General features: G+C 36.0%; 1 long non-coding RNA gene across 7 annotated transcripts in view; it reads left to right on the top strand.

Moving 5' to 3' along the window:
• LOC141415445 (uncharacterized) overlaps positions 1-21,799 on the top strand; it is a 297,301-nt gene that overhangs the window by 65,457 nt on the left and 210,045 nt on the right. For all 7 annotated transcript variants that reach the window (XR_012440477.1, XR_012440479.1, XR_012440476.1 and 4 more), the window contains 2 exons: positions 13,045-13,120; positions 13,481-13,621. This is a non-coding gene — a long non-coding RNA (uncharacterized lncRNA). The remainder of the gene's footprint in view (positions 1-13,044; positions 13,121-13,480; positions 13,622-21,799) is intronic.

The following is a 21,799-nucleotide window of genomic DNA, read 5'->3' as shown; positions in this document are numbered from 1 at the left end:
TTTGATGAATAACTACTTTCTGTTCCATCAGGATACCTAGCAATCTGCCATTTTAATTAGAAAGAGTTTTTTATTTTCCTCGGATATTCTCTGTAGTAAGAAAGCCCTGATGTTTATAAAAATGCCTGAATAAAAACCAGAACAAGCAGAATACCTGAAACAGAAGTTTTTGTTTGGATGGTGAAAAGGACTAAAAATCAAAGAGTAAATTACTTCAAATTGGTATCTTTCAACTATAGTTTCACTAAGTTGTTGTTTGGAGCATTTTATGTCATATTTTTCAAACATATTTTTTCTTTATAATGGTAAAATAACTGTCATTTGGTGTTTTCCAAACCTGAGTTGTTTTCTGCACAAACACAATTGTCCATCACTGGGCACATTATAAGAAAGGCCAAGAATAAAAATTTATCTGTACGCTCTGCAAATAAAAGCCTTCTTCTAAATTTGCTATGACAACTTCCATAATATTTTGTAATTTTAAATAAATGTCAAATTATCCCATGTATATAATTAAAACTTTTTAAATATTTTCAATTTTTTGTGTGAAGAGAAGTTTTTAACCATCTATTATCCATCAAATATCAATCATAAATAGAGACTAGTTGAATATAATATTAACCTGGGATTTGAATTAATTATACTTGTGACTGTTAATTTAATTTATGACAGCATGAATGCTAAGGTACAGTATGAGAGAGAAGGTGCAAGTGTTCTGAGTTGAGGCAGATCTAAATTTGAAGTCCTGCTTCTTACCAATAGAATGACCTTGAGAAAGTTGTATCATCTTTCTAAATTAATTTTCTCACCCATAATGGGATAGATTAGAAGTAATCCATATAAGTAGCGCATGGTATACATCAATTGCTTAATCATGATCACAATTAGCTCTTTTAGCCTTTAATGACGTATGCAAGCTTTGCTATGTAAGAGTTGCTTAAATTACTTAAATTGTAGGATATTTCTTATGTTTTAGAGTCAGAAAGAACGGTGATGCTAGACGAATTTTTGTATCAGCGAACTCTTGCTACAGTGGAGCTATGTAACAAGCCATCTTCAAATATAGTCACTGGAAACAACCAGAATTTACTATTAGGCCCTGAGGGCTTCCAGTCAATGGACAGATCTAATTTAAGATAGGCCCAGCAGGTCAAGTTTAGATGACAAAGAAAGTTGTGATAATCTCCAATACGGGCTCTGTGTTCAAACCTGCTCAATTTGTCTTGAGCTCGGTGGGCTCCAGTTGGAAGGAGCAGCATCCACCTGGGTTGAATTCTGCTCATGGCAGATCACTAGGCACAAGAAACTAGCCAAACCACTCAAGCACGTTTGCTAATATTTCATTGCAAAGCACACGACAAAGTGATAATCAGTGAAATGGGAAAGAATTCTTGCAATGGGTTAAGAGGCAAGAAAATATTTGTGTAACCCTCAAAGTACATTGTATTTCAGAGAATATGGGATATCTGGAAGAGTGAGAATAATTTCAAAAGAGAAGACTCAAGTAGAGGATATTGCTGGACTTTATGTGGTATAAAAAAACTGAATAAGATGAGAAAGGAAGGAAAAAAAGAGGAAAGGAAAAGGACAAGGAATTTTTGAGAACTGAAATACCACAACACTGAAGAGACAGATACCCTTAAAGAAGAGGTTTTTTTAAAGTAGCAGTTTAGCTTTGAAAAATGGCATGTGTATTTAGCTAACATCACAAATAGATGCAGAGAGAGTAGTTATTAAAATGGACTGTGTGTTCAATATTCAGACTTATTCAGGCTCAAGCTACTGACTCTTGTATAATCTCTGGAAAAGATATATTATTCATAGAATAAAATATGTGGTGGCTTGAAAGCAAGCAAATGATTAGTAAACTGTTTCCATAAAATGTTAAAACCACTATGGCAATATCTATTTACATGAAGCAAATGTGTTTATATCTAATGATGGTATTAATTAACAGATAATCAGAATACTCATTCTTTAATAATTTGTTAACTTTAGTTTCATTACTGTGTATAATGAAAAGTGTTTTCTTTAAAAGATACTTTGAAAATATTTATTAAGACTTTTCATAAGCTCAGATTGATTCTGGCAAATAACTGGATTCATGTAACTTTTTAGGAAAAACTAAAATTAATTTTTATTGAAGTGTTCAATCATCAAATTGTCAAAATGTTGAAAATACAAAGATTAATTAAAAACATTATTCTTGTCCTGAAGCAACTTGGAGTAAAGAATATCTGTTGGATTCTGTGATGCGAAAATGTACAGAGGCAAAGTCACGCACAGCACTTGGGAGGTGCAAGGCTCCTCAGGGTAGTGTGTTTGGGCTGAGATGGAGGATAGCACAAGCTGGTTAGTTAAAAGGCTGGTGGAATATGAATAATAAAAGAAAAAAAAAGGCTGGTGGAGGTCAATGTAATAGATTGTATAATGTGTAATGGCAGAGACAAGCAAGGTGACAGTGACTGTAGGAAGCAAATAATTCAGGATGGCTGGACAAACTGTTGAATAGGGCAAATGACATGTTGCTGTCTGCAAAGTTGGAGCACAATTAAAAGACACATTCGTCCAGTTGTGTGCCCTTATGCAGCCCCATTCTGACTCTCAATTATCCCAAAATGATCAGTCATTTTCGGTCACACAAAAAATTTTGAAAACTGTTTCTGTTATGAGCTTGAGTTGAACACACAGGTAGGGAATTAGGGAACAGCCACTTCTGCCATAAGCCAGAAAAATTAGCAGAGAAAGTCAGTCTTCAGTGAGAGGATGGATAATATAGTGAAAAGCGGGGACAGAAGCCAATGTGGGCTTAGAAAAAATACTACAAGACAGAGGTTGAATCATGGTGCTTCCTGGACCCTTATCCTGGGGACCTGGGAGGACACGGATCTTTGAGCTCCTACAATGTCCTCTTGGTGTGAGTGAGCTCACCTTTTGTCAAATTCAACCAATCCTCTAACTACTTCAATTTCAGACTTTGGCATTTGACAATAGAGTGGCAGGATTGTACTTTATAATAATAATAATTAATAATAGTAATAAAAAAGTAATGATAGTTCAAACTTATGAAGTGTTTACTGAATAACAAAGTGCCATGCGAGCATGCTCTATAGCTATCAACCCATTTGGTAATTTAGCCATTATTATTAAACTACATTTAAACTGAAACATTAAGTAAGTCAGTGTAACCTTAGGTTTATGTGCTGATGAGCAACAATGCCCATTAGAAAAAAAACCAATGTTTTGTCTGCAAAGAGTGGCAAGAGTCAGAAAATTCAGCAAGGTGATTGTTGTGACATAGTTAAGATGTGGACTGAATGAAATGGACTGGCTAGACTATGGAGTGGTGGTAGGGATGGTGGAAAGATAACTAATTAAGTGATCCAGCAATACCAGATGTGGCAAGGAGAGGAGTCCAGATCTTCTTCCAGATTTCTAGCTTTAGTAAGAGGCTGTTGGCGGTGCTAATGCATGTCCTATAGGAGTGAGCATGTAAGTAGAGACAAGGAAGCCTCTGGGTGCAATGCTGCCTTTGCCATAATCCATTGAGGACTGAGACTGAACCCTCACGTTGTCTCTTGCCTCTCTCCCTGCTCAGTTCCTTGCAGTCTTCCTCCTTCAACTTTACACTTCTAGCTGTGGGAACATTACAGATTATAGATCTAGATTGATTGTTTGTGTGGTCCTGTCTATCCATCCATGCATCCATTATCATCATCTACCATCCCCAAAATCTATTGTCATTTCCTTTCCCTAGATATCTAGACATTTGAAACTCAAAATCAGGAAGTTGTCTTCTACCACATCCATCTTCTACTATTCTGTTTTGTCACCCCTCATTGAGGCAATGAGTAGAAAATGTTGTTGTAACTGAAGGGTAAAATGGACTGATGAACACAAATAACCTAAAGGATAATACTTAGGTTCACTCACTCTGGCTTACTCCAATGTCTTCTGATCGATCTCTAGCCTTTCCTCATTAAAAGTGAAACTGCCTATGAGTACCAGGAAATTAGTGAATGACTGGACACTGACTATCCCTTCATAGATGTCTTCCTGAAACCCCACTAATTATCACTTCTACTCTTTCTTAACTCATCTTCCCAGCTCATATTCAGCATTTTCATGTGCTATCCTGATACTTTTAGGCAACATGCCTTCATCCTTGACCCACCAGCTTATAATTTGGGCTGCATTTAACAATTGCTCTTTATTTTCTTATATCTTATCTCCTTCGGATTTCTGGCTTCTGTCCTGTTTGCCTCCACTGTGTAGCTGAAGTATAAAAAAGTCCTTCTGAAAGGTTGTCTCTCCATTTACAGTATACAAAATTTTTGTTTCATATTTATGGTGTCTTGTGATTAGAATGAATATAAATGGAGGCATTTTGGTTAATTTACAGTTTTAACTAATAAGAAGTATGTTAGTCAGCTTTCTGTAACTGTGACAAAGCACCTGAGTTAATCAACTTATAAGTAGGAAAGGTTTATTTTGGCTCACTGTTTTGGGGGTTTCAGTCAATGGCTGATTGTCCACTGTTTGTGACCTGTGGTGAGGCAGTATAATGTGGCAGGAAGGAGTGCAAAGAAATGGAGACTTCCTACCTCATGGCAACCAGGAAGCAAAAAGAGAGACAGAAAGGAAAAGAGGTCCCAATATCTGCTCCAGGGCCATGACCTTGATGACCTAACTTCCTTCTTCTAGGTGCTACCTCTTAAAGGTCCCACAACCTCCCAATAGTACCAAAGGCTAACGACTAAGGAATAAAGCTTTGACACGTGTGACTTTAGGGGACATTTCACATTCAAACTAGAGCAAGGAGTTTTCAAATAGTTTTTTGAATCCTACTTCCCTGTAACCAAACAATGACTCTTCTTCTTTTGCTCCTAACATTCTGCTAAGGTTTACCATCCATTGTGATTTGTCCAGGAATATCCTGATTTCAGCACTGAATATCTTACATCCCTGGAAACTAATTCTGATGCAAACTGGGATGGTTTGTCACTTACATGATCTTATTTAAGTCTCAACTTCCCTTCCATCATCACAAAACCTAGTTAAAGTACTTGGCATTTTTTCTCACTCTGGATTATTTCAGTAGCCTCTGAACTGTTTTCCAGTCATTCTTTATTAAAATACAAACTACCTTTGAACAGAAGATTAATTTTTCTGTTTTGCAAATGTCATCGTCTTATTCAAATATTCCCAGTGCCTCCCCTTTGCCAAACTGAATAAAACCTACATGCTTTAGTTGGTATTTGATGCCCTGCATAATCTTCTACTAGCCAGTCTTTTTAGTTTTCCTTTGATAACTCATGAGTCACTTCAGTATCTTTTAGAACTTTGCATTAATTATTTTAAATAATCTTTGAGTTTTTTTTCCTGAAAATTAGGATACTGAAGTGGCTCAGTACAAACTTCTACTTGATAAAATCTGGATAAGGAACTTTTTTCTGTGTATCTATTCATGTTTCTCTTCTTACTAATGCTCAGATCGAAGAATATATTTTAAAAGCAAATTAATCTCTTTAGAGGTCAAGGTCCATTTAGAGGAATCATTACGGTACATTCAATAATGAAAGACACTCTAAAACAATCTAAAAATTAGTAATCATTTTAGTCAGTCAAAATTCTTTTTTCTAATCATCCTCACTGACAAAAACTAACTCTGATTTATAAATTATTATGTTGTGTATCTCCTTTTTCCATGACTGATAGGTCTTTTGATGCTCTTTTTTCCTATGGAGGAATAACCTAGAGTTTTCTCCATTTATTCTAAGCTTCTTTGTTTTCCCTGGGGTTTTCATGCCTTTTTTTCTCTTCATGTTTAATTTTATTGATGGGGTTGTTTTTCCTGCTGAGGAACTTAAGGCATCCTCTATTTTTAACCCTCCAAGCCTGGTCTAAACTCCTGAGGGTTCTGCTTCCTCATCACTGTTGTTCTCCTCCTTGTAAAGACTTTGCTATTAATCCAGTGTTATTCTTCAAAGCAGGCAAGTGGCTATTAACAGTGTTTGGGACTTGCTAATATACATATTGCCATCCATCATCTCTTTGTCCTTGTGTTGTTCAGGTGCTGGCAATCCCAGTGCTGGTCTCTGCTATAGCTTTTTTATTCTAAGTAAATTTCTCATTCAGAACAAAAATACGTAAACATTTATGCTTTCCTATGGATTTACCTTAAAAAATATTCTTATGCTGGCATTGTGTTTCAAATGAAAAAGCCTTTGAGCTACATAGTCTTTCATTTTTTCACACTGCTTTACTAAAGTAAATTTTCTACTTTCTCTAGTATTAATAATCTTTAAAACTCTAGGACTATATATCATATACTGACCTGCAATGGGGATATTGAGGTCTGTGATGGTTTTAAAATATAACCACAAACACTCTGTCATCAAGAGATAGGTAATAGGTGACAGTGTATGACTACAAAGAGTAGACATATTAGTTTTGTTTTGTGCTGCTATAACAGAATACCACAGGTTGGGTAATTTATAATGAATAGAAATGTATTTGGCTCATGGTCCTGGAAGCTGTGAAGTCTAAGGTAGAGGGACAGGCATCTGTAGAGAGTCTGTGTGCTGCACTGACCCATAGCTGAAGGTGGAAGGGCAAGTGAGAACACACATAGAGACAGAAGGGTGTCAAACATCCTTTCATTAAGAGCCCACTTCCACTCTAACTCATTTCCATAATAACAGCATTAATCTAAAAGGTCTCATTTCTTTTTTTTTTATTTTATTTTTTTATTGTTTTATTATTCATATGTGCATACAAGGCTTGGGTCATTTCTCCCCCCTGCCCCCACCCCCTCCCTTACCACCCACTCCGCTCACTCCCTCTCCTCCCCACCCCCTCAATACCCAGCAGAAACTATTTTGCCCTTATCTCTAATTTTGTTGAAGAGAGAGTATAAGCAATAATAGGAAGGAACAAGTGTTTTTGCTGGTTGAGATAGGATAGCTATACAGGGAGTTGACTCACATTAATTTCCTGTACATGTGTGTTACCTTCTATGTTAATTCTTTTTGATCTAGCCTTTTCTCTAGTTCCTGGTCTCCTTTTCCTATTGGCCTCAGTTGCTTTTAAGGTATCTGCTTTAGTTTCTCTGTGTTAAGGGCAACAAATGCTAGCTAATTTTTTAGGTGTCTTACCTATCCTTACCCCTCCCTTGTGTGCTCTCGCTTTTATCATGTGCTCAAAATCCAATCCCATTGTTGTGTTTGCCCTTGATCTAATGTCCACATCTGAGGGAGAACACATGATTTTTGGTCTTTTGGGCCAGGCTAACCTCACTCAGAATGATGTTCTCCAATTCCATTCATTTATCAGCGAATGATAACATTTTGTTCTTCTTCATGGCTGCATAAAATTCCATTGTGTATAGATACCACATTTTCTTAATCCATTCGTCAGTGGTGGGGCATCCTGGCTGTTTCCATAACTTGGCTATTGTGAATAGTGCCGCAATAAACATGGGTGTGCAGGTGCCTCTGGAGTAACCTGTGTCACAGTCTTTTGGGTATATCCCCAAGAGTGGTATTGCTGGATCAAATGGTAGATCAATGTTTAGCTTTTTAAGTAGCCTCCAAATTTTTTTTCCAGAGTGGTTGTACTAGTTTACATTCCCACCAACAGTGTAAGAGGGTTCCTTTTTCCCCGCATCCTCGCCAACACCTGTTGTTTGTGGTGTTGCTGATGATGGCTATTCTAACAGGGGTGAGGTAGAATCTTAGTGTGGTTTTAATTTGCATTCCCTTTATTGCTAGAGATGGTGAGCATTTTTTCATGTGTTTTTTGTTGGCCATTTGCATTTCTTCTAAAAGGTCTTATTTCTCAACACTGTAGCTTTGGGGTACATTGCATGGACTTTGGGAACACATTCAATCCATTACAGCAGGTCATAAAACACTAGGAGCCTTTTGTCTTATTTGATGGGACATTTATTTTTGGGGCTGTGTGTTGACTATCTTGAGGGAATCATGATTTGAGAAAGCTGAAACCACATGGAAAGTCCACATAAGGGCATTCCATTTGACAGTCCCAGTTTTGCTCATCTCTGAGTGTATCCATAACAGAACAAAACATGTGAGTGGAGAAGTCTTCATGATTACGAATCTAGTCATTTAGGTGTTCCACAGATGAGGTACTAGACTTCTTGGAGTAGAGATAAGATATTCATCAAAATTTTTGACTCAGAAAATCTATTTTACTTCTATAAGTTCAGCAATGGCTTTCAATAGGGCAATAACTATAAATGTCAGGTGCAACGAGGTTTTTTAACTTCTAACTTTGAATTTACTCATCTGTAAAAAAGAAAGCAGTAATGGTGCCTTTACTGTTGGCTTGAGAAGGTGATGAGACAATGTGTGTACTAGGGCCTGAAGGGTAAGAGCGCAACTCATATAGTCATAATCAACATTGTTCTTTTTTAGTGAAACCAATGGTTGTTTTTATTAAAATAAAATACACACGATATAAATTTAACAGCTTAACTACTTTAAATGTACAGTTCAGTAGTGTTAAATATATTTGTATTATTCTATAACCAATCTCCATAACTCTTGTACTACAAAAGTGATACTCTATGTACCTTAAACAACAACTGTAAATCCCTTATTTCTTCTATCCCCTGGCAACTACCCTTCTGCTTTCTGTCTACTCTGGGTACTCTAGGTGACTCTATAAGTGTAATAAAAATAGTATTTGTATTTGTGTGTCTGTCTTATTTCACTTAGTATGATGTCATCACAGTTCATCCATATTGATGTGTCAGAATTTCCTTCCTTTTTAAGGCTTGAATACTAGTTCATCTTATATGTATACCATATTCTGATTATCCATTCATTCTTTGAAGGACACTTGGGTTGCTTCTATCTTTTGGTTATTCTAAATAATGCTTCTATGGATATGGGTGTACAAATATCTTCCCCAGTCTTGTTTTCAAATCCTTTGGTAAATGCCAGAAGCTGGAATTGCTAAAGCGTATGGTAATTCTATTTAAAAATTTTGAGGAACCAACATAATTATTCCATAGTGACCGTATCATTTTACTTTCCCATCAACAGTGCACATGTCCCAATTTCTCCACAGTCCCACAGTGTTTGCTATTTTGAGTTTATTTATTTTGATAGCAGTCATCCTCCTAGGTGTGAGGTGGTATCTCATTGTGTTTATGCTTTGCACTTCCCTAATGATTAGTGATATTAAGCATCTTTTCATTGCTTATTGGTCATTTGTTTATCTTCTTTGGACAAATACCTACTCAAGATCATTGCCCATTTTTAAATCTAAGTATTTTTGTTGTTGTTGAGTGTTGGTGTTCTTATATAGTCTAGATATTAATCCCTTGTCAGATTTATAATTGGTAAATGTTTTCTCCCACTGTTTGGGTTGCCTTTTTATTCTATTGGTTGTGTAATGGTTGCTTTTTATAAAATATCTTGACATATTATTAATTTGGTAGGAAATGAAAGTTGAAGAAGCATCATCATAAATATACATATGAAGGTAGAATTAATCTTGAATCAGGAATTACTGTCACATTAAATCAGGTTTCACTTTGATACTAAGAGGATGGATAGTTTTGTTGAAGTAACATTCCTTACTAACATGATTTATATTTTTTAGGAGCATAGGAGTATTCTTTATTTCTTGGGATTTTGTCAATCAGTACAAATCCTAGTGAAGTTCACAGTGTCCATGAAGTGCTGAACTGGTACCCTGATCACAGCTCACAGAGTCATTGTACTGGCTTCTACTTATGATGTCTTGAAACTTGTTGACGGGAAACCCCTGTGGTCACTGTTGAGTCCTTGAGTAAATTAGAGTAGTAGTTATTGATCTTACTTTGGCTTCAGGTACTGATGTATAGCAGGAAGATCAGGTTTTCTTTTTTTTAAAGGAGTTCCGGTTACTTTTTCTTGGTGTTGCCTTGTAATTACATATCTCAAAATAAGTTTTAATTGATTGCATGAAGTTTTCTCTATCCAGGTATCTATAAATCTCCATTATGCATTTCTTCAGCACAGATCCTTTAAAAAGGATTTATGTTCAATTCAGACTCACTAGCTAGAAAATAGCTTCTCCTTGGTTAGGAGTACTCTCATATTCTGAGTATGAGAATTTTATGTTGGATTTCACAAAGTAACTAGAAATTCTTAGGGAAGTTTTTTTTAAAAGCTCACTTTTAGGCAAAATCTTGATCTTTTGATACATTAGTGAATTAAACTTAATGTACACATTTGGAGGCATGAGTCAATAAAACATATTGCCAGACATTTAAAATTTCACCCATACCTCGATCCTCTCAGAGCAATGTGAGGAGAGAATGCTATTCTGAACTTTTAATATGAGATGGATGAGGATTATTTGTAAAATTTTGATTTAAATTCTTATGCAGCCCAACACTTAATGGGGTCTATTTAATTTCTTCCAGATTCTGAACCTTTGAATATGTAAAATACTTGAAAATGCATTAATTATATGTTTTTCCAGAGAAAGTACTAGAGAGATATAAGGAGAAGATATTTTTATTTTGGAAAGAAAGGAAATGGAAGCCAAGAAACCTGGATTCTAGATCTGCTTTTGTCAGTAATTATCTCTGTGACTGTGGGCAGGTCACTCATACTTTCAAGCTGTCGTTTTCCTAATTAATCTAAGCCCATATAAGGATCTAACATTTAATTTTCCCACATGCCTACAAAAATTATACAGAAGGTAGGGGAAGTGCTTTTCCATTTACACACAGACACACACAAGCTTTCTTATGTTATCTTAACTCACCTCATGCTGATTCTTAGCTTTGTCAACTCACCCCACTTTGAATAACAAAATACAAGCAGTGCTTACTTGCTTAATTATTTATATATCACCCTCGGAGGGCACATTATGATGAATCCATTGTGGATGCAGAGTGGACAGAATGAATATATTATAGATCCTGTCCCTGACAGTCATAATTTCGGAAGCATAGCTACAGTACTCTGGCAAGGCATCAAGACATAGTCAATCATCTCACAATAAGAAATAAGTATTAATATGAAAAAAGGGGAAGTGATAGATTTCACTGGAGTGTAATGTGGATATTAATTTCATCATGACAAAGAGGATTGTGGCAATTCTGGTTTTGTTATTGATATCTAGGTAATATCCAGAGGACAATGACTGGAAGGGGACAGGGCTGAGAATCATTGGCATGGATGCATCAGTTAAAATAATTGGGATATATAGCCTGTGTAGGAGAAGTCTTGGGTAAAACTGAGGGCTAGCTGTTAGAAATGAAAGCAGTAACATGTACAATTGGAGGTAAAACAGACTAGAAAGTGAATATTTGGAAATTTAATTTATGTTTCATAGAAATAAGAGTTTTATTCAATACAAAGAAAACCATGCTAACAATTTGAACAGTCTAATAATAGACTGGATTTTATTAAGGAACAGACCATTTTCCACAATGGTATATGTTCCAGCAGAGGTCAGATCAGTAGACTTGCCAGGCAGGTAATCTAAATAAGCAAAGTGGGTGAGTTGAGGCAAATGAGCAGTATATAGTCCACTGAAAATATGTCAGATCTTCTGATTTTTGGAATGAAGCAAGAAATCAAAATTTTTATGTTTGTTTACTGATGTCTCCATGTTGACTTAAAACTTTTTTGAAACTCTGGACTAAGCAGAATCTGTCTAGTTTGATCTCTGAACTCTATTTTGTTTATCTACTAGTCTTGTTGCCTGTAGACCATTCTCATCATAAGTAAGGGACCTAGTAGGCCACTGATCTTAAGACATAGGTAGTATTTATAATTAATTTATGATGTTAAGTCACTGGATAACTGAGTTATAAGTACACAGAGGCATATAGGAGCAAGAGTTACCTTTTCCAAAAAAATTGTTGTGAGAAGAAACATAAAATGTGAACATGATCTCAGGCAATGGCTCCAAAGTATACTGCATAAAGACAGAGTGGGAGGGAAGGCTGTTGATGTAGACTCTGTAGCTCAGCACAGTGCTTCAGGAGATGAAGACAGGAATCCAGGGCCACAATTAGGATGACTGAAGAATAAGTTGACTCTGCCTTCTTGAGTTTTTATTTGTGTAAGGTCCTTTTACTATCTAAATAAAATGGTATCATTTTCTTCTCCTTTTAGGGCTCAGTGCCTTCTTCAAGTTTCCCAATTCAGGGCATATTTTTTCATGACCTCCCTTTGCTCTGTGAACTTCTTTCTTTCACTTATGCTGGGCGTGTAGTGGCTGTTGATCTCTCTTCTGTCCCCATCAATCCAAGTGGGGACCAGATAGTGGGAAGTATCAGGACAAGGTGCCATCTCAAGGTGAGATGGGTGTTTGCTTAGCTGCTACATAGTTCCAGTCAGTTGTTGCCTTGTGGCTGGGAGAAGACCTCTTCTTTTCCCAGCAAAAGGCATTACAAACAGGACAGTTATATATCAGACTTTTCACCAAGCCTCGGCAGAAATAGAAGGCATTTATATTTCAGAACAGCTTACCGCTTAGTATTGAACATTAGATCTTCTTCTGCTTCTCTGTTCCCCAGTGCTCCAGTGGAAAATGGTCAGGCAAATTTCCTGCTCCTTTGTATTCTAAATATCTCACGTGCTTCCGCTGGCCTGACCTCTGTGCTCAGTTTGTCGTGGTTCTTGATGAAGTTCAATGACTTACCAACCTTCGTCTAACTCTTTTCTCTACCTTTGCTTATCTAAAACTCCATTAGATTATTTCTTCAAACAAAGGTCCTGCACTCTGGGTGCAAGACTTGAAATCACACAAAACATCATGGATGCTGGCAAAGACACTCTGTTTCTTTTAGAACTTTTCATACCCGAGCAGAATGATTAATTGACTTTCAAGGGATGTCTCTTAAAATGAACTAACATATGCCTTCAGAGTTTGTAATACTAGCTTATTTAAGTTTTTCTCTGTACAGTTTGTCTTTTGATCAGAGAATCACTTAGAGCCAATTGGATGTTGAGTTCCAACACAGGAAGTTGAAAATGCCACTTTAATTTTCTTTTTTTTTTCAAACAGGCTCTCACTGTATAGATGAGTCTGACCTTGAATTTGTGATCCTCCTGTTTCAGTCTTCTAAGTGCTGGGATTGCAGGCAAGTACCATCATGCCAGGCTTATCATTTAAATTTGCTATGCCTCAATTTCCTTATCTTTATCAAAGGAATACAGTATTTATCAGGTAGGGTTGTTTTAAGGATTGACATAATAAACAAGTACTTAGCGTAATTCATATGTGTTCACTTCCAAAACACATTTTCTAGTTTTGAAAGGCATCCCCCAATCAAGGCCACAATATTTATTAAGTATATTAGTCAGGGTTCTCCAGAAAAATAAAACAAATTTTGTGATATGATATATCTATATAACAACTATCTATCTATCTATCTATATCTGTACAGGTACTTAATATATGAAATTTATCTATAATATCTTTCTACCTATGATTTTTTCAGGGCAGGATGGAAAGAGGGAGAGCTAGATTTCTAGTTCAAGCCCATGTGTGATATGCTGGCAGAATTCTCTCTTCCTTAATGGAGGCCAGTTTTTTTCTTTCCATTATGGCTTTCAACTGAAGATTACCAACATTATGGAAGGTAACCTGTTTTATTTATTACAAGTCTACTGATTTAAAGGCTAATCACACCTAAAAAAATCTTCACAAAAACATCTAGAATAATGCATGTTTGAAAATCTTGGCATGATTATGCATCCAATTAATATATGTATATAACCAACCATTAGTACTAAGACTGATTTTAAATTTAGTTTTGAGGTTCCCGGAAGATAAGGCAAAAAAAGAGAAACATTTTTATGTTCCACAGCCTGTTATTAAAAAAGACAACTTTTTAAATAAAGATTGTTTTCTCATACATTAAATTATAAAATATGCTATATGTTCTTACATGCAATCTTGCATTGGGGTTCTTGACTTATAGGTGAAGATGCTAAGAATTATTATTTGTATAATAAATGGAAAAGAAGTATTCATGTGGTCGTTTCTGGTAAAGATTATCCATAAAACCCAATGAAGTTCTTTTTTCCCCAAATCATTAAGTGGCCATTGGCCTTTGGGTACATTTCTAACTCCCACACTCCTCTCATGAATTGGAGCAAATCTGTAAGTATGTAGCTACTTTTACTTCTACAGGGCTTAAAGAAATCAACTTTTTAGATATCTTTGAATTGGGAATCATGCCATCTTCTACATCCAATCTGCCACCAAATCTTGTCATTTTGGACTGGAACATTCTTTAAAAATTAAACCTTCTACTCCCGTCTGCTGCCAATGCCTTGGTTTAATTTCTCATTGTTTCTTACATAAACCTTGGCAATAGCTTCCAAATTTATCTCAGCTTCTGCTTGGTCACTTCAAATGCTGTCTTTACACAGACACAGACAGCCTTTTTTCAGGATATAATTGTGCTACTTCTTTGTTTGACAATTATCTATCTCTGATGTTCCAATGTGTAAAATCCAAAGTTTTAGCAATACTTTTCCACATGTAACTTAACATATGACCATATAAAATTATTTAGGATATTTAGAAAATGCCATTACTTCAAGTATTTCTAGCTCTGTACTTTATCATGTCTCTGCTTAAAATGAGCTATCCTTCTAACTAGCCTAGACAAATTCAGTTCATTCCTTAAAACTCAACATGAAGGCCACCTTCATTGTCATACTTTTCCTGATACACATAAGCAAGACTAACACTACCTTCCCTTTCTTCCTCCCCCAAAGCAACTTTAACATTTGAATTACATCTTCTTGGGTGTTAGTACCTGAAATGAAGAAGCAAAGTGGAGACTTGACTTAATGGTCTTTATACTTAGTAGTCATTAGTCTTAAAAATACCTTAAATTGATCATCCAGTAGAATAGGTAAGTCTATATCCAGGCCACAACAGAAAATGATAGCAACTACTTTGTGAATCCCACACAGCATTTTTTTTTCTCTGATGTTGGAGCAGTTTGTGCTTTCATTAATTAAACCTCAGTAAAGCAATTGGCTTATGTTTAACTTATGGTTTATGATTTCATATGTATACATGTGTGTCAAATATGGAGATATACGACATATTGCATCTTCAAAACTATATAGGTATTTAATGCTCCATGCTATGAGGTATGTCTGTGCAGAGCTGGGACTGACCATGAGAACTACTGAAAGCCCATCTTCTATTTAAATTGTTACTTCCCTCCTCCTCTCTACTGTTTAATACTTAAACAGTATACTTTAAACTTACATTGTTTAATACAAGTAGGTTAAATGATTATACCACACTCTATATAACTTATTTTCTTCTACTAACTTAGGTAGATAGCAATAATTAACAAAATGGCAGCATCTGTTCTTATTTCCCTTCCCTGGTCCTTGTTATTTGAAATCCTTTCAATGTTCAATGCTCCAATTTTAACATTGGAGGACTCACATTGTGATACAATCTTTATTTTACCCTGAGGAGTCCCCAGGCTATGCGAGAGTAGAAAAGCTCCATGGGACAGACCTGTATTTTTCATCTATTTCCCTTCCTCACACATGTTGACATGTCACTGGTCATTGCATGAATGGACAAGATTGGCTTATAGAAGGCAAAGAACAAGGCATTGAAATTCCCCTTAGAAGAACTTTCCATGTGCTGAGGAGAAAATTTAACATGTCTGATCATTTGTGACCAGGTTTCTCATAGGGATAAAATCAGTTTATTTGCTAGGATTGTGAAAAATAATTTAGGACAGTTAAAATACAGCATAAATGCTAAATAATAAAGTGACAAGCACAATATGTCAGGGGACGCATAGTGATGCAGCTATGTCTGAAAAACATTTACTGTATTTTGTCTCTGAAATGTACAACAACAACAACCCACCAAATGGCGGCATCTGTGCTTATTTCCTCCCTGGTCCTCGATATTTGGAATCCTTTCAATGTTCAATGCCCAAAAATGAGATAAATATTTTTACTTTGGTACATCCTTATTTTAACATTGGAGTTGATACCAGCCAGGATTGTAGGGTTATTCACATTATGTGACCGTCCTCCCATCACTTGATGTGTTTAGAAGTGATACTGAGCATCAGAGGAAGCCTGAGAGGAGGCATTGTGGTTCCTAACCAGGGCGAGGTGAGGAAGGCCCAGGAGGGAGGCTTTCTGTGAAAACCTAGCTTGAAGTGCTTGGGGGGCGGGGTAAGAGGTGGGGACAGTAGGTACTTATGAACTCTGATCTGTTTGAGCACCAGGTGGCACTACTGCCTTCTCTCCTGACTGCTGACTACTTGTGTTAAGGACAAGTCCAGAAACCTCCAGAAACTTTGAAGGGTTGGGAGAGAAATGGGGAGATGTTATTTATCACATCCTAGGAAAGAACCAATCATGTGATTTTTAATTTGTTATTGTTAAACTTAAATTTATGAATAGGAGATATTCAGGTTTGGGTATTACTAGATTGTAGGTTTATTAGCAAGATGCACTGTTAAGCTCCTAAAGGTGAAGAAATGTATAGTAGAGAAATAATCAAAATCAATCACTATAGTTACTTAACCCATATTTAGCCATCCTTTGTATATCTGCTTGATTTGTAATATTAAGAAAACGTTTTCTCTTTTGTAGTACTTGGCTTCTTGAGGAGACTGTAAATGAAGTAATTGATCAAATTTCCTTTTCTTATTTCAGTTAGTGAATTTAGAAGTATATATGGGATCTAAGGCCAGTATATTATTTTGCCATTATATTATATTTCAGCCATATCCCTGGCTTTACATCTTACTTCTACATCTTACATCTGTATTTTAAACTCTTTTTTCACTTTTACTTTTAATTCATGTTGTCTTGTAGAAGTTTATATTATCTTGAAAGCTTCTTCAAACCCTGAGATAAGAAGGGGCAGACATGATTCATTGTATAATTATAACAAATCCTCATCAGGAATATTCTGTTAACTACCATGAATGAATAGAATTGCTCCTGCCTTTCAGAAGTTTATAAGAAAATGATGATATTATGAAAAAATGTGTCTTATATAAGCACTCTTTTTAAAGTATAAGTTTTAAGAGTAGAGATATCTAAGAGTAAACTCAAGGGAAAGAGGAATACTTGATTCCATGATTTAACTTTGTAGTTCTACTTTTGGCTTTGCCTGGCCTCAGGCAAGATGGATTATCCTCTCCAATCATCAATTTTTCATTAGTAAAAGGCAGATTCATCTTGGGATAGTCAAACACTTAGATAATGTAAAGGGATAAAAAGCACAATGGATGATATTTGGGTATTGTTATATAACATTTGGTTATAATATCTCTCCCAGCAACACCAGTAGAAGAGAAGATCAATTTAAATCACATACTAAAAGAAAATGATATGTTTTGACTGAAATTCAGCACATTTTCTGTAAGAAGGTGTTACACTATTAAGTCTACAGGTAGAGTAGATACCGCTTTCATTTTAAACTCCTACTTTTAGCAGCTTCAGACAATATTTGGCATTGTGTTCTTAGTGTCAGAAAATACATTTAAAAAAATACAAACACAAGCCTCTGTAGGGTATTGGCTGGAAAAGAAGGAAACCAAAGAGAATAAAATTGGAAATATTCTCCACAGGTGACTTTTCAGTAAATTTGAGAACAATCGAGAACAAAAACACCTGACATTTGTATTGAAAATATTTTCCCAACTATTTCCTCATTTTCAGTTTACTAGCTTCAATATTCTGAAACAAATATATAGCAGATGTTAGAGGGTACATTACTTTGTGGAAATGGTGGAGAGATTATTTTGGGATAGATGGAGAAGAAAAGAGGAAGAAGCTGCAGATGACAGGAAATTTAGTTCTTATCCTTAGGCTCAGTGACTTCATAGAAAGCTATGGGCTGAGATAAAGTATAGAGAGTGGGGTCAGATAGACCCAGTGGAACCAACTTACTCTGCAATACTGGGCAAGTTCCTTAACTTTTCAGAGCCTTGGATTCCTTGCAGAAAGAGGGTACAATAACATTAGGCTTCTTGAAAGAATAAAAAGCAACCCTGAGTTTCTAGTTCAGGGCCATGTCCATAGTAGAAGTTCCATAGATGGCAACTGATACAACATTAACTACTCATTCAAAATCACCTCCTTTTATTCCTTCGATCTACTTGGGAGATGAATAGAAATGGTGGCTTTGCTCCATGGCTTTGCTTTGTTATGTGGCAGATGACTTTACAGGAAGTACTTTCATCATCTTTAAACTGGTGCACAAGGCCAATCTTCTATTAGTTTTTCCTGTAGTTTCAAAAATGTCATTCCTCCCATAATCTCATTTGCCACTGAATTCTGCTTTGATCAATAGCAGCTTCTACAAGGTATGATTTTATCTGTCTTCCTTATTCATTTTCAGAGGATAGGAAGCATGCTTTACAAAAATTTCATAGTAGCCAGAACAAAATCATGAATTTTCCTTTTTTTTCATGACAGTTTTTCCTGATGTTCCATGTCAATGGAAGCTGAGCCAGATGCCTTACATACCTGTTGCTTTTGTTTTCTGAAGTACTTGCTTTTGGTTATCACTAAAAGCAAGCCAGTACTTCTGTTTTGGCAGTAATGGGGTTTGAGTTCAAGACCTCACACTTGCTAGGCAGGCAATCTACCACTTGAGCCACTCTGCCAGCCCTAAGTCAGACTTTTTGAATTCCATGTAATCCTACATAGCACATTACACATGAAGGGGGAACTGTTCAACTTACAGTATGAAATAAATGAGTTATTCTTTATGTTCAAGAATTAAATTTAATCTCTTCTTTGTTTCTCCAATTCACTACATGATATCCACTTATATCATCAATCAAATTGGGGCTTTATTATTATTTTCCTTAAGGTTTTATGTTTTGATTCAGAGAGCCTCAGGAAATGTCAGGACTTGGACCTAATTCTTAGAATCTTTATTTGTCAGTGCTGACATCGGGGGAACATCTTCATACTGATCTTGTCTTGAGAGTTTGGACTTCAAAGCTTACCACTTGGTTCTCCCTCATTCTGCCCTACAAAATCTCTGGGTTAAAGACCAAATCCTCCACACTACTAGGCTCTCAAGACACTGTCACTGCTCTTTCAGTACTCCAGGGAGAGAGCTCTGCTTCTATATGTGCCCACTGCCTCCTTCCTTTCTTTTGCTACCATTTAATCCTCACAAACCTGGAAGGGAAGGTTTAACTAAACCACTTGATCAGGAAACTGAGGCCTTGAGAAGTTCAGGAAGTTGATCATTGAATACATTCCATAAGTTGAGGAGTACATTTTCAAAGCAAAATCCAACTTACTTCATAACTTTTGTTTCTATGGCTGTTGAATGCAATTCCATACAATTCCCACCATAACTACAGAGACTGGAAAATGAACCCTAAAATTCATTTGGAAGCACAGAGGACTATAAATGGCTAAGGCAATACTGAGTAAAAAGAGCAATGCTGGAGGTATTACAATGCTGGACTTCAAACTATATTACAGAGCCATAGCAATAAAAACAGCACGATACTGGCACAAAAACAAACATGAAGACCAGTGGAATGGAATAGAAGACCCAGATATGAACCCACACAGCTATGCCCACCTTATTTTTGACAAGGGCACCAAAAATATATGATGGAGAAAAGACAGCCCCTTCAACAAATGTTGCTGGGAAAAGTAAATATCTGCCTGCAGAAAACTGAAACTAGATCTGTGTTTCTCATCCTGTACAAGTATCAACTCAAAGTGGATTAAGGACCTTAATGTAAGACCTGAAACTTTGAAGCCAGTATAGGAAAAAAAAAAAGAGCAGGGAATACACTGGAAGCAATAGGCACAGGCAAGAACTTCCTCAGTAAGACTGAAAAAGGCTCAGCAACTAACAGAAAGGATTGACAAATGGGACTACCTGAATTTAAAAAGCTCCTGCACAACAAAAGAAATGGTCTCTAAATTGAAGAGGCCATCCATGTAATGTGAGAAATTCTTTATCAGTTACACATCTGACAAGGGGTTGGTAATAAGAATATACAGTGAGCTCAAAAAACTAAACTCCCCTAAAGTAATGACCCATTGAAGAAATGAGCAAATGAACTGAAGAGAGCTTTTTCAAGTGAAGAAGTTCAAATGGTTAAAAAACACATAAAAAATTGCTCACCATCCCTGCCCATAAAAGAAATGCAAATCAAAACTATGTTAAGATTCTACCTTACTCCTGTTAGAATGGCTACCATCAAGAACACAAATAACAACAAATTTCAGCAAGAATGTGAGTAAAAAGGAACCCTCATACACTGCTGGTGAGAATGTAAATTAATACAAACACTATGGAAAACAGTATGAAAGCTCCTCAAAAAACTACAAATAAAATTGCCATATGTTTTAGCAGTACTACTCCTAGGGATGTACCCAAAGGAATGTAAGTCAGGTTATAATAAAGGCACCTGTACACCCATGTTTATTGCAGCGTTATTCACAATAGCTAAGATATGGAAACAGCCAAGATGTCCCACTACTGATGGATGGATTAGGAAAATGTGGCATTTATATACAATTGAATTTTATTCAGCCACAAAGAAGAATGTAACTTTGTGATTTGCAGGTAAATGGATGGAACTGGAGAACATTAGCTTAAGTGAAGTTATCCAAGTTCGGAAGGCCAAAAACTCTACGTTTTTCTCTTATGTAGAATATAGACCTAAAACAAATACAGCAATATTATGAAAAAGTAAAGGAAGGTCACATACAAGAGGAGAAGTGTAAAAGAAAGAAATTAAGTAGGTGAATATGGTTCACGTACTCTCTACAAGACTCAATATAGAATTTTTTAACCAGTTAAAACTACCAGAGGTGAATAAGGTAGAATGAAGAAAATTGGAGGATATGAATTAATTCGAGTGATAATACATTTATACATGGAAACATCACAAAGAAACTCCCTGTGTAGCTATCTTAAACAAGCAAAAATGCCATATTTTTCTTTTTTCTTCTACAAATCAGAGAATAGGAGGGCAGAACAGGTCTTGCCCAGGCTAGGTGTTTGTGTGGGGCTTGGTATCACTGGAAGAGGGGAGGTGATGGGGAAAGGATGGAAGAGGGCGAATATGGAACAAATACAGTGTACACATGGATGTAAACGTAAAAAATGATTCTTGTTGAAACTATTTCAAGGATGAGGGGAGAGAGGGATAAAAGAGAATTGTGGAGGGAGTGAATTCAAGTATATTTGATACATTGTAAGAACTTTTGTAAACACCGCAATGTACCCCCACCCAGATTAACAATAAAAAAAAAAAGAAAGAACATGATAGAGTCATAAGGAAAAGAAAATTGTGTTTCTTCCACTACACCACACTACATCAATAATATAAATGAAGATATCAAGCCCTTTTAACTTTCATGCTTAAATTTATCATCTAGTATCAACTTTTAATTGTTTAACTTACAATTTTTGTTTAAATGGTACCTGGGAAAGTAATAACCAGAATTTTAAGACAATGTTTCTCAGAATCTGGTCTACATAGGATTTTCCAACTGATTATTAAAAATACTTATTCTTGGGCCCAGTTTAAGCTCCACAGAATCAGTAGCTCTACTAAAGACAGTGGGCCATGGAGTCAGTTTTAATGATAAGTTTACCATGTATACTTATCATTCATGCCAAATTCACAAAACATTGTTTGTACACATGTAGGAAATCTATTTTGATCTTTATGAGGAGGGCCAGAAATATCTGAGACATGAGGTGTTATGGTTTTGAAGTGGCTCATCAGGCCAGCTAATTGCTAGTAGCTTTG

Source organism: Castor canadensis, chromosome 13 (genome assembly GCF_047511655.1).
Source record: "Castor canadensis chromosome 13, mCasCan1.hap1v2, whole genome shotgun sequence".
NCBI classification, from domain to species: domain Eukaryota; kingdom Metazoa; phylum Chordata; class Mammalia; order Rodentia; family Castoridae; genus Castor; species Castor canadensis.
The sequence above is the reverse complement of the archived record's forward strand: the minus strand, read 5'-3'. Positions and strand labels throughout refer to the sequence as shown.